The following is a 14448-nucleotide window of genomic DNA, read 5'->3' as shown; positions in this document are numbered from 1 at the left end:
CATTGAACAGGGTTTATCATGACAATTTCATATGTACAAAACATGGTGTATCTACCTGCTCCAAATTAGGAATTACATCTTATTAAATGTACCAAGGAATCCCATGTGTTATCCTGTAGAAGGGGTTGGGCTTGGAGTTGTCCACAAACAAATTTGGGAGGTTTTTTTTACTATCAGGACATGTAAAACCTAAATGTACATGTCCAACCTTTTAATTACACAGCACCCTGTCCTATGGGCCATATAAAGCCCACCTTAGGGGTGCCTTATATGTAATAAAAGGGGAGTTTAAGGCTTTGGCAAAGGGGCTTTAGATACCGAGTCGACATGGCAGTGTAACACTGCATTCAGGCAGCAAAGGCTGGCCTCGGACATGTTTTAGAGGGCTACTTGAGTGAGTGGCCCAATAAGTGCCTCAGGCCCACTGATTTAATTTACAGGCCCTGGGTATATGGTACACTGCTCTACAAGGGACTTCTAAGTAAATTAAATGTGGCAGAAAGGCACATACCAAGCAAACCAGGTTTAGGGGAGTGAGCAAAAGCACTTTAGCACTGGTTAGCAGTGGTAAACTGCACAGAGTCCTGAGGCCCAAAAATATCAAAAATCCAGCAAAAACTGGAAGTATGTAGGCAAAACGTTTGGGGGAAGACCACCCTAAGGCTGACAGGTCTAACAGTTCTTATGGCATATGCTAGTAAAAAAAAACATAAAAGCAAAATTAACCATTGAATTACCTTGCCAAAGCCAGACCTACTGGTTTGACAAACTTGTTTTTCTTGCCGGTCACTATGGTTAAAATTAAAAAACAACAAAAGGAATGCTGGTTTTTCTCATTTCTGGGTTTTGCCTATTTTTATAAGAGAATTCAGCGGTGCTTAATTTGTGTCAGTGTTTGCAGGTGCTCTTATCTATAAGTACGGTGTTTGTTTATGAGAGCGCACCGCATTGTGATGCTCTCAGCCCATTTTCTGAGCACAACATGTCTGTTTGAGTATCCAATGTATTAAAAAATGAAAAAAGCCCTTGCACTTCCGGGCCTTCCCTACAGTTCTGGGAAACCCACAATCGTGCAAAATGTCACACTTGTGTAAGTGTGATGGTTAGTATGTAATGCTGGCATTGCTGTTCGGCAATAGTGGCAGGAGTTGTGGATGGTGCTGGCTTCTGTGGAATACCTTGGACCATGGCGCTTCTATTTTTTTCAAATTAAGCACTGAAGTTGCAAACCAATTTTCTTCAGGAGAGCGCTGAAAAGTGTTCATTTTGGGACTTAAGAGCCTATATCAGTCATGTTGTACTGTCCATCCTCCCCCCAGGCGACAAGAAAGATATGGACACATATGTGTTTTATAACTATGTCATATCTACTACAAAATACATATCATACATGTTTTCCAAAGCCCTGCCCCTGTGGTTCTGTAACTGATATCTGCACTTAGAGATACTTAAAAGCAATTTCTCCCGTTATGATCTTATATTCTGATTATTCAATATTAGATTTACATTCCGCTCCAGCAAATCCTAAAACAGACATGTTCCTGGAAAGGATATTTACAGGGTTACTTTTGGAATTTCATTGATTCAGAGGTACTTCTGAATCCCTTCCACTTGTGATTCTTTCGAAGGAAATGGACTGAAGCCCTCAGTGGGGTTCTTGTTGGCGACCTATGCCACAAAGCCACGCAGAACGTGCAGTGCCCAAGTGTTATTTTTTTTATTTATTTTTATTATCGGTGCACTTACACCGAAGCTTCTTGGCGCTATTGAACAACATAACAGGGGGATGGGAAAATAAATAAAACAGTGAAAGAGCATTACTGGTTGCACAGTTAATATTAAGATTTTTACAAAAGATAAGCAAGGCAGGGTATGTAAGTCTGGAGGGAGGCTGTTTCTTTACTTTGCTGCGGTAAGCCAGAAAGCCCTATGGCCAAACGAGACAATTTTAGGTCCAGCGATATCCAACAAAAATTGGTGGGAGGAACGAAAAAATGGTTTGGGAGCATGTAGATGGAATATGCGGTCATAAATGCAGGGGAAGTCCAATGAATAACTTTTGTATATTGTTTTATTGATTTATATCAAATGTATAACACAGTACAAGCATAAAAAGGGAAGTCACATATAAGATATCCCCCCAACTTTGCACAGGATTTCAAGTGTGTTTGAAGAAGCATGGATTCAAAAGAGGAAAGGAAAGGGGAAAGAGAAAAAAATCAATTACTACTACTACTAATGATATAACATGGGGGAAGATTGGCCCCTCCCTGAGTAACTTACACACGTAGTTGCAACCGTGGAGAATGGTCGTCCAGTTGTAAACATTATATAGTGCACTATAAATGTTGACAGAAGGAGTGATGCGGTGAGCTTGACAAATCACTGTTCAGTACGTAGTCATATCATGCCAGCGTCCTCAGAGTTCTGCCAGCAAGTCGGCACCATATATGTGTACAAGCATACGAATAGGCAACTCTTTAGAGATATCATACATGCTCACACGATCTAGAACACACTCTTCATGGAGGGTGGTCACCATTTTCACCTCCATCTTTACAACATAGGCCCTCATTACATTCTAAGAACACCGCCGCTGGCCCAGCGGAAAAGTCACATCAACATTGCTGCCAGCTCGTAATAGAGCCAGCGGCAATGCTGATGTGCATTGAAATGCGCAATGGGGCTATGCCTGGGGACCCCTGCACTGCCCATGCCAAGTGCATGGGCAGTGCAGAGCCCCAGGAGCACCCCAAGTCCCCCTTACTGCCAGCCTTTCCATGGCGGTGTTTACCGCCGTGGCCAGGCTGGCGGTCGGGGACTCATAATCCCCAGGGCAGCGGTCCTTGCACCGCTGCCCTGGGGATTATAACCGCCAGGCTTCCTGCCGGTATAGTGGAGGGGCCGGTGGTATGACCATGGCTATAGGGCCACGGTCATTATAGCTGGCGGAACACCGCAAGCCTGTTGGCGGTGTTACCGCCAGCTTACCGCCGACAACCAGGGTCGTAATGAGGCCCATAGTCTTTCCAACAGTTCCCCCCTCCCACGCCTGTGGGCTCACCCTTGTGCAATAGTCAGCTTCAGCACGAGTCCATGTCAGAAGTGATCTCAACCATTCCTATATGTCCGGAGAAACCGGGTCCTTCCAGCGCATCGCTAGTTGGCCCTTAAAAAGGACGGATGACAAATATACAAACCTATGCAGATATTTATCCCATTTTGCTCACGTTCGCACTCCTAAAACGCAAGATTCTGGGGCAAGCGGTAGCACCTGCTCCACTATCTTGCGTGTGATCCCTGTAACCTCTTCCAAACCCAAATGAATGGCGAGCATTCCCACGTCATATGGTATAAGCCTTGGTCTGGGGTTCTACATCGAGGGCAGTCAGAAAGAGCTCCTGGATAAATGCGTTGTATCCGATGGGGAGATAAATATGTTTGATGTAAATAGCTGAATTGGGTGAACCTAAAGCGTGGATTCCGCAGCATCTCCTTGACTTGTTGCAATGCTTGTATCCATTGCTTATCTGTCAGAGGTGTAGGTAACACTGAGTCCCACCTCCCCCGTGCTAGTGTTAACCCTTCGTAGGCCATTGTTTGTAGGGTATCATATATGTTTGTGATATCATGTCGCGTGCCCCCGTGTGTTGATATAACAAGCAATATCTGAAAATGGCGAGGCTCCCTCCCCTCCATTCCCCCGACGGTGTGCAATGCATGTTGGATTGCATGGTATGCCAAGAAATGCTCTATTGGAATTCCCCACATAGGTCCAATAAATAACTTGATTCACAATTATCACAAATTTAAAAATTACCCTTTTTCTGATAGGTAGCCAGAACTTTGGATGTATTTGTGAAATTTGACATTGTCAATCATGGCATTCTTCTGGTTACAATTAGGCAGATCAGTATGTGTGACACTGTCCACTTACAACTTATGCCCTTTACGCATGAAATATCTAAGGTGGTTTACGGTTGCTCCTCTCTCACCTGCTTGTCTTGTGTGGTTCCATGGGAAAGTACTGCAGATGGAAGTTCACCAAAGTTTTCCACATACAGGAACAATTTTTAATTAATCTTGAGACTGGAGAGTCAATGCACCCACGGTCAATGGTGAGTCTGACTGAGCTTGGTAGATCACTGGATGAAGAGAAATTTGTTCTAGCATCATCTGAGAACGATGGAGAGCCTGATCCTGGAATAGATGCATATAAAATTACCTCAGAAATTTGACCCAATCCTACAACCTTCCATTTCCTTCTTCATCTACCTGCAGCAAAAAAAGAAAATGTTGCCATTTAGCATCCTAATTTAAATCTGCCATGCTAATTCTATCAGAATGCCACTTTAACCATCCCACCATCAGAGTTGCTGGCTGGGCAACACAATTCCCCCCAAAAAAGACACAAGACAGCCATGGAGAAACCTCAATCATGGTCATAGTTGTATTAAGCAGAGATTATTACACATTTTCAGGGCTAGCAGACCTATTGCAATAATATTACAAATAAGGCCCTCAAAACATTAACTACTCTCAGCTATAAAACAAATGCTCTAGCCATGGGAACTTAAAAAGACACTGACTGGTGGGAAGGGTTATTATTTTGGGGTCCCCACTAACCTAGAATGTGGACCCAGAGATGACCCAAACAAGAAAGAATGCATCATGCTGAACGTTTTGGTGGTGGGTCCTTTGTCCTAGGACCACCACAGGCTGACTAATGGGCAAAACTGTTTTGTAAAAGTAATGTCCTGCAAAGCATTCTGGGGCCATTTTCCAGAGTGCAGTGAATATTGTAGTATCAGCTCTCCCGGTGTGTCGGGAGAGCAGCTTTCGCTTTGAGGATTTCTGTTTTACCTAAAGCATTTATCCATTTCAAGTGTTTTAAGGGAAGAGCCACAAGGAATGACTCTGATTAGATAACTGTAAACAATATGACCAGAGCTCCAATACTACTGATCAAGTTCACACTGTTGGGCCTGTTCGGGCTGTGAGTACCAGGACTGCCATGGAGCACAAAGGGGAGAGACAAAACAAAAAACGAGTTCGACCACGCTGAAGTATATCGGCAATCGTGCAATAATCCATGTAATAAAGGCAGTCTGCAAGGCATGACAAAAACATCTTCAAGGCAGGACAAACCTAAAGCAGTGATTTTTGAAAGGCAAGCTCAAGAACTAATTAAAGTGATGGGCATGAGATGGGGGTGGTTAAAAGCCCACAATACTTACAGCAGGTCAAATCGCTTGCACGCTCGACCTAAAAACAAGCTATGGAAATGCTCTAATCTCCAGCCACCAGATTCAAAGAAAAGCAGATGTTATTGAACCAAAGGCAGAGTACTCAGGCCCGTAGCACTATCCATGTGGCTAAACAAGCAACTTGTCCCACAACTTGGTCAATTTACCCACATATGAATGGCCACCCAAACAGGCTTACTGAATAGAGTAGATTTCAGCAGACAATTGTATGCGGATCTTAATTTTCTGGAGGGAGAGCATTTCATAAGTGACTGGAATCCAGTCTGATCACATTCAAGAGCAGGAAGGCAAACACATTTTTCACATGGTGGAGCCTCTGAATGGCACAATCTTTTAGTCAAAGGTAAATGTTGCTTACATAATCATGGTGGGCCGGATCAAACACATTTTTGTCTAAAATGGAAAATATCTTAGATTCTTCTGAAATATGAGGAGACCTACTGAGATCAGGGTCCCCCAAAATACTTACATTTTTTACCAATGAAGTTAAAAGAAGAGTCTGTTGTAACACTGATATGCTGGGGGAGTGGTCATGCTTAATTTGTGCAGGTGTTTTGCAAGTAGTGGGCACCGGCACACATTTTGAGGACCAGGGCATAGTTTTCAACATCAAACTTTGATCAAGAGCAACAGTTAGAAAGGCAGAAACAGGAGAAACGTAGGAAAACTGGGATGAAGAGAGAAAGTAGTGATGTAAAAGGTCCAGTCACCTCTGTTTCTTACATTCTCTCATGTTATCAGGCTTGTGCATGACTTGAGTAACTGTGACCCTGATTTATACTTTTTTGTGCAAAACTTTACTAACGCACTTTTGCACCAAAAAGTTTAGCACCGGCTTGCACCATTTCTGTGCACCAGCCGGGCACCATATTTATGGAATGGTGCAAGCCGGTGCAAAGGGTAGGCTAGTGTCAATAAAAATGACGTTAGTTGGGTGGAGCTGGCGGTATGGAAGGAGGGGATTTTGCACCAAAAAATTACGTTAGGCAGGTTAGAGTAAAAAAAATTACTCTAACCAGATTAGCGTCATTTTATGGCGCTAAACCTACCATGCTTTGTACTTAGAAAAGGCAGGAGTCATGCCCACCACCCCACTGGCCAGCACATAAAAAATAGAATTAAATACCTACCTGTACTTACCTGGGATGGGGTCCCCCATCCTCCTCAGTCCCTCTGGTGTGGGTGGGGGTGTCCCTGGGGAGGGCACCTGTGGGCTTATTCCATGGTGTTCCACCATGGAAATAGGCCCACAGATCCCCTAATGCCTGCTCTGACCCTGGCATTAAAAAATGGGGCAAAGCAAGCTTTCCACCATTTTTTGAGCCCTCCTGTGCACCATTTTTGCACAGGAGTATAAATATGGCGTTAAGGCCATAGAGTAATTTTTTGCACCCGAACGCCTACCTTGCATCTCATTAAGGCAAGGTAGGTTTCCACGTCCAAAAAATGACTTTAACTCCATAAATTTGGTGCTAGATGGGTCTAGTGCCAAAGTATAAATTCGGGGTTAGTTTTGCACCGAATTAGAGTAAAGAAAATGATTCTAATTCCGTGCAAACAGATTATAAATATGACCCTAGGTCCCTTTACTCATTTCCACCTACCTTAGTGTGGTGGGCTGCGTTACGAGCGGATCAGAGAGAGTCAAAAGAGTGGATTACTTTAAGTTTTTAAGTTTTTATTTTCTGTTTAGTCACAGCCTATTTCTTTTAACGGTAGGGCTAAGGGTCTAAGTCTCTGGGTTTCTGTTTCCCTTGACTTCTTTCTTTTCTTCTAGGGTTTTCCTCGTTTTCGCGGTCGCCTTCGGTCTGTGTAGGATGGACGTCTCTCCCGGACCCCGACCGAAATGAAAGAAACAAAATAAAGAATCGGTAAGTACTTCTGGGATAGTGGGTGGGGTACAGTGCTCGTGAGGGTTTAAGGCAACATGCGGGCAAGTTCGTGAAGGGGTGATCAGGGTGGGGGTTTAGGGTTGCGGGGGTCCACACTGTGCCTATTTCCCTTCTTGCCCCTTCCCTTGTCCCTCGTTCACCCTCCCCGTCCTTCCTCCCACTTCCCCGGTGCCTTTCCCCGTAACCGACCTTCCCCGTGACCCTCCCGTCCCTAGGAGGGACCGTACCTTGTGAAGCCACGACCCTCCTGGGTCGTGGCGGCTTTCTCGTTTCTCCGGTGTCTCTTCCTTTTCCCGCTCTCGCGCTTCGGTGGTTCCTCTGGGCGTCTCTTCCTGGTTCTTCGTCGGGGTGGTTAACCGGTTCGTCCTCTTCTCCCCGGCCGGGATTTCCCTTCCGCTCGCCTCCTCTCCGCTACGCACTCGTGTCGCTCTCCACTCTTCTCCTCCTTGGGCTCCGACGCGCGCCCTCTCCGGATCTGTCTCCCTTTTTAATCCGCGAAACCGGAAGTCCTCGATGCTGTGACGACGTGGCGTTTCCCCGTTGCCAGGGGAGCGCTGCGTCGTTTCCGTGGATTCGGCCGAAAGATGTCGGACTCGAGGTGAGTGTGTCGGGTCCTCCGGGACCCGTCTACAATCCCCTACCCTAGATCGGGGCTGTTCGAGATCCGATGACGGAGGGAACCGGGAGAGGTAGTCGGCAGGGCCTTGTAGGGAACCAGGGATATGGCGAACCTGGAATGTAAAGGGTTGCAGTTCTAAGAACCATCTCAAGATTCTGGAGTTGGAGTCTTTGTGAGCAGCAAGCCAGGTGAGGGGGGCATGGTCAGTGAATAAAACGAAGGACCTCCCTAAGAGATAATATTGCAAGGAGTCTATGGCCCATTTAATGACGAGACATTCTTTTTCAATCGTGGGGTAATGGGTCTCACGCGGAAATAATTTCCGACTTAGAAAAACCACTGGGTGGTCAAACCCCTCCTCATCGGGCTGAGTGAGTACGGCTCCCAGGCCTACGTCCGATGCATCCGTATATAGGTGGAAAGTGTTTAAGAAATCCGGGCATTTTAGTATTGGGTCTGTGACAAGAGACCGTTTCAAGCGTTCAAAGCTACGTTGTTGGAAATCGGTGAATGGGGCCAATCTGGTGGGGTTTTGTTTGGTCAGGAGGTCAGTCAGAGGGGCAGCTATGGTGGAATAATTGGGGATAAACCGGCGGTAGTATCCTACTAAACCTAGGAACGACTGTAGATCTTTCTTTGTTTTAGGTTCAGCCGTTCGTAATATAGCCTCAACTTTGTTTTGTTGGGGTTGTAGGGTGCCATTTCCTATGACATACCCCAAATAGGAAATTTCAGTGTTTCCCAGTAAACACTTCTTAGGGTTGGCAGTTAAACCGGCTTCCGTTAAGGTGGAAAAGATTGTATCCAGATGGACTAAGTGTTCTTGCCAGGTTTCGCTAAAAATGACTATGTCATCGAGGTAGGCAGCTGAGAAAGTTTGGAATGGTTTTAAGATTTGATCCATCAAACGCTGGAAGGTCGCGGGAGCGCCGTGAAGACCAAAAGGTAAAACCGTAAATTGGTAAAGACCGGAAGGGGTTGAAAAGGCCGTCTTTTCCTTAGCTTCGGGATAGAGGGGAATCTGCCAATACCCCTTGGTTAAGTCCAGGGTGGACAAATAACGAGCCTTGCCTAACTTTTCTAAGATGTCATCCACCCTTGGAATGGGGTAGGTGTCAAAAAGGGAAATCTCATTCAGTTTGCGAAAATCAATGCAAAATCTTATTGATCCGTCCGGTTTAGGAACCAACACTACGGGGGAATTCCAAGGACTATTAGAGGGTTCAATGACCCCTAAGGCTAACATTGCTTCGATTTCGGCTTCAATGACAGGCTTTCGGGCTTCGGGGATGCGATATGGACGAAGACGCACTACTTGTCCTAGAGGTGTGTTAATGTGATGGTAGGTTAATGTAGTTTTTCCCGGTGTTTTGGAGAAAAATTGGGGATGTTGCTCGATTAGGATATCTAGTTGGTTTTTTTTAGCATCAGTTAGCTTTCTGTTAATATTGGGTTTTTCTTCAGGAGGGGTTTCTCTCATAGGGCATAACTCCAGTTCTCGTTCTTGGGCATAAGAGACCGAATACCCAATATCCGTCTGGTCGGTAGTCTCTTCTGTCGATTTCCATTGTTTTAACAGATTTATGTGGTAAATTTGTGTTTTTCTTGGGTGGGTGCTTATCTCTAATAGATAAGTGACCGGGGAGACTGATTTAATAACCCTATAGGGCCCTTGCCATTTGGCGATCAACTTATGGTCAGATGTAGGTCGCATAATAAGGACCTGTTCATTAGGGAGGAAGGAACGAATTTTGCTTCCCTTATCATAGTAGGCCTTTTGCTGTTTTTGAGCCATGATTAGGTGGCTATGAACGTCTTCCCAGAGGGTTTGTAACTGCCCTCTGAGCTGATGGACATAATCCATCAGGGGTTTCCCTTCTTCCTGTTCTTCCTCCCAGGTTTCTGCAGCCATATCCAGAAGGCTGCGAGGTTGCCTTCCAAAAACCAATTCAAAGGGGCTATGTCCCATAGAGGACTGTTCGTGGGTCCGTATAGCATATAGAACCAAGGGAAGCTTCTGATCCCAGTTGCGACCGGATTCATCTACAGTTTTCCTTAACAGTGTCTTTATTGTGCGATTATACCGTTCTACCAGTCCATCTGTCTGTGGGTGATAGACTGAGGTGCGTAGCTGGGTAACCCCTAATAACTGACATATTTGCTTCCTGAGTCTCGACATAAAGGGGGTGCCTTGATCCGTCAATATTTCCTGGGGAAAACCTATGCGGGAAAATACGGTTATCATGGCTTGGGCTATGGTTTTGGTGGTCATACTGGCGAGGGGTATGGCCTCTGGGTATCTGGTCGCATAGTCAACTATGACTAATATGTAGGTATGACCTTTAGAAGAGGGAAGGAGGGGTCCCACCAGGTCCATGCCGACCCGTTTGAAGGGGATATCAATAATGGGTAAGGGGTATAACGGTGCTTTCCGGGGCATCCCTGGTTCAGTTAATTGGCATCTAGGACATTGGGAACAATATCTGCGTATCTGAGCATATATTCCTGGCCAATAGAATTTTCGCATCAGGTATTCTTCTGTTTTCTCCCGACCAAAGTGACCACCCCCAGGTTGATTGTGGGCTAAAAACAGTACGTGAGCTCTAAATGGTCCGGGAACAACTAACTGTTGTTTGATATCCCCTTTACCCGTCCTAGTTATCCGGTATAGGAGGTGTTTCTTGATAAGAAAATAAGGACCCACCTCATTAGTAATCTCTGTTCTGGCCGAGTTCCAAGCATGGGAAAGGGTAGGATCTTCTCTCTGGCTCGTTTGGAAAGAGATGGGTCGGCTACTAATCTCTGCTACTAATGTAGGAACCTCCTTCGCCTTTTGGGTTTCCTGATATTGTCTTTTTTCCCGTCTCTTTTCCTTTCGCGTAAGTTTCTTTCGGTATGGAGGTACTTCTATAGGGACATGGGAAAAAAGGGGCTTCGGTCCACCACTCGGGAGTCCCAGCAGGCTTACGAACTTGATCTAATAGGTCGTAGAACCGACTATAATCAGTCCCGATAATACAGTCCTCGATTAGTTGCTCCATAACCCCTATCGACAGCATATCCCGAAAGGGGCCCCATTCTATTTTAACCGTGGTGAGGGGATAAGTTCCCTTGTCTCCATGTATACAACATATGGATACCCAGCGGTTGGTGACCGAAGTACCCAGAGGGATTATATCCTTCCTGATTACCGATTGTCCACATCCTGAATCGATTAGAGCTGAAATGACCCGTCCATTTATGGTGACCAGGTATCTAAATTTCTCATTCCCCTTCCCTGTACACAATACTCTACGTCGTGTGACCCCAATTTCCATAGGCTCCGGTCCTTCGGATTTCCTGGGACATATTCTGGCAATGTGGCCCCACTCACCACAGTGGAAACACTGTGGGGACTGCATTGGGTGATGTTCTGCGGGTATAGGGAACCGCGTTTCCTCGGGAAAATACCTGGGAGTTGGTTTTAGTGGAGGGATGGGTTTTTTTTGGAAAGGTCTCGGGGTGACGGGTTTACTTTCTGTGGAGCGATGGAAAGCACAAGCCAAGTCAATAGCAACCTCAGTGTTCATGTTTGGGTGTTGTCGGATCCAGTTCTTGGTGTTAAGGGGTAGGGAATCCAAATACTGTTCTAAAGTAATTGTCTTAATGACATCCTCCCGAGTTGTCCCTATGGGACCCAACCATTTTTGAGCTAGGTCTTTCACCCTAAAATAGAAGGAGCGAGGGTCCTCGTTCGCGCTCCATTTTATTTTTCTAAATCGTAAACGATAATATTCCGTATCATGTCCAACCCGCCCCAGGATACTTTTTTTTATCTCTTGATAGGAGGTCGTACCATCAGGATTGGCTGATTGGTAGGCAGCCTGCAGGAGTCCCGTAAGCAAGGGGGCCACGTACTGACCCCAGCGTTCCTCTGGCCATTGAGCAGATGAGGCTACCCTCTCGAAATTCGTAAAAAATGAATCTGGGTCTTCCCCTTCCTGGTATTTTTGGAGGACCGAACTGGGAACGTTTGGGTGTACCTTACTAGCCGCGATTGTATTGGTTAGATTCTGAATTGCAGTCTCATGTACTAGTTGATTATTGGCTAGTATTGTAGCCTGACTTTTTAACGCGGATTGTAAGGCCTCCCGGTCTTCCTTGGCTTCGCGTTGGTGTACTTCCCACACCAACTGCAGATGTCTCTGCCCTTCTGCGAGTTGTTTAATTATGTCCTCCAGGGAAGGGGCTTCGCTCATGATGAAACGCTCGTAAGCCCACCTGAGAAGGGGTGATCCCACTTCTGACACCACTGTGGTGGGCTGCGTTACGAGCGGATCAGAGAGAGTCAAAAGAGTGGATTAATTACATTTTTTAAGTTTTTATTTTCTGTTTAGTCACAGCCTATTTCTTTTAACGGTAGGGCTAAGGGTCTAAGTCTCTGGGTTTCTGTTTCCCTTGACTTCTTTCTTTTCTTCTAGGGTTTTCCTCGTTTTCGCGGTCGCCTTCGGTCTGTGTAGGATGGACGTCTCTCCCGGACCCCGACCGAAATGAAAGAAACAAAATAAAGAATCGGTAAGTACTTCTGGGATAGTGGGTGGGGTACGGTGCTCGTGAGGGTTTAAGGCAACATGCGGGCAAGTTCGTGAAGGGGTGATCAGGGTGGGGGTTTAGGGTTGCGGGGGTCCACACTGTGCCTATTTCCCTTCTTGCCCCTTCCCTTGTCCCTCGTTCACCCTCCCCGTCCTTCCTCCCACTTCCCCGGTGCCTTTCCCCGTAACCGACCTTCCCCGTGACCCTCCCGTCCCTAGGAGGGACCGTACCTTGTGAAGCCACGACCCTCCTGGGTCGTGGCGGCTTTCTCGTTTCTCCGGTGTCTCTTCCTTTTCCCGCTCTCGCGCTTCGGTGGTTCCTCTGGGCGTCTCTTCCTGGTTCTTCGTCGGGGTGGTTAACCGGTTCGTCCTCTTCTCCCCGGCCGGGATTTCCCTTCCGCTCGCCTCCTCTCCGCTACGCACTCGTGTCGCTCTCCACTCTTCTCCTCCTTGGGCTCCGACGCGCGCCCTCTCCGGATCTGTCTCCCTTTTTAATCCGCGAAACCGGAAGTCCTCGATGCTGTGACGACGTGGCGTTTCCCCGTTGCCAGGGGAACGCTGCGTCGTTTCCGTGGATTCGGCCGAAAGATGGCGGACTCGAGGTGAGTGTGTCGGGTCCTCCGGGACCCGTCTACACTTAGTCTACCTCCTATCAGTGTTACCCAAAGCACAATATCCCACTTATCCTAATGCAAAATCTTTGTAGGAAGTCACTCTAGAATGTAGTTAGGTAATACGGTAAGTTTTGTGTGATGCGTTACGTATTTTCAGTTCATAAGTCTACTGCAAAAGTTCTTTTTGTGTGTGTTTATGAATTAAATAGTGCCTAACTACTGAAGAAGACTGAAGAGTTTACTTTCACATTGTACTGATCAACACATAATTCCACGTTGTTTCAGGAGATTAGGTCCTCATTTCCACCACCCAGTGGAGCACAGTACAGGACAAGAAAGGCAAAGAATTCCTCTAATACTTTATTTGCATGTTGTCAAGAACTCACTGCCATAGGCTGATAACAGTTTGGCCAACAGTCTGAAGCAGGAATGAAAGAGATGGGGTCAGATGGCCAAATCCTGGAAAGCATCCGAAGAGGTAAACTTAACTCCAGCCGAGAAGAGGCAGAGCGATTGATTGAACCCAATCAGGCAGATAAAAAGCAATACACTGAGGACCCTAGACCATGTAAACCCACCAGTTACAGTTTGGGCTGGACTGTTCCCATGGTGAACAGGGTCAAGACTGATTTGCATATGGCAGGGTCCAAACTGGGGTGGCATGGCAAGCAAAAGAATTGATGGATTAAACCCAGATCTGTGACTGGGGGTGAATGTTTGATTGGTTCCGCATTCCGTCCATCAATTATGTTTGTTGATCAACCTGTTACAGCCACTTGAAGAAGAGCAGATGATATTGTTGGTGCCAAAGGTGCAGAAAGGCCAAAATACATAGTCCAACACCGCTGTCTTTAGATCATCCACAATGCTTAATGCAACGGCAGTGGGACCATGACTAAGATGAAATCCTGCCTTGAACGATGATCATCAGACCTAAAAATGGCTCCAGTCTGACATCTGAAGGGCAAGGTGGGGTTCCCTGAAAATCAGGTCTTGGCCAACAGCACATGTTTGACTGACTGCCAAATGACAGGTTCTGTTTATGACTCTTGGGGAACGGTGGGTGGTATTCTCAGTCTTGTCCTGAGAATCAATGAGCATACTAGGACTAACTTGCGAAATTCTGCTGTGTGGAAAAAGAAGAATGCCCAATCATAAACCGATGGTAGTATCTCATGTATGGCTCAAGGCGCTATTCTATGGCATTCCATGCGCTGATGCAGTTTCTTAAACCCCTGAGGTCAGGATCAGAAGAAGACTGTGAAAGGCGTAACGAGGTGTGGCGGGGTGAATCACTTGTAAGCTGGCAATGATCGTAGGCGGCTGATGTCACTCCCAAAGCCGGGTCACTCTAGGAGAACAAAGTCTGAAAGTCCCTGCCATCAGATACACCGTAGCCCTCGTAGAGCCACAAGAATGCATGCCCTGACAAATATCGCAGCTCAGCCTCCGGGCTAGTGTGCATTAGAAGGCAGAGGGGGGGAT

General features: G+C 46.4%; 1 long non-coding RNA gene across 1 annotated transcript in view; it reads right to left on the bottom strand.

Annotated features, from left to right (window-relative positions):
• Positions 1 to 14448, bottom strand: part of LOC138301865 (uncharacterized) — a 131657-nt gene that overhangs the window by 57847 nt on the left and 59362 nt on the right. Inside the window, exon 2 of the long non-coding RNA XR_011205130.1 lies at positions 3996 to 4275. This is a non-coding gene — a long non-coding RNA (uncharacterized lncRNA). The remainder of the gene's footprint in view (positions 1 to 3995; positions 4276 to 14448) is intronic.

The sequence above is a fragment of the Pleurodeles waltl genome, chromosome 6, assembly GCF_031143425.1.
Source record: "Pleurodeles waltl isolate 20211129_DDA chromosome 6, aPleWal1.hap1.20221129, whole genome shotgun sequence".
Lineage (NCBI taxonomy): Eukaryota > Metazoa > Chordata > Amphibia > Caudata > Salamandridae > Pleurodeles > Pleurodeles waltl.
This window is presented reverse-complemented; position numbering and strand designations above follow the sequence as displayed.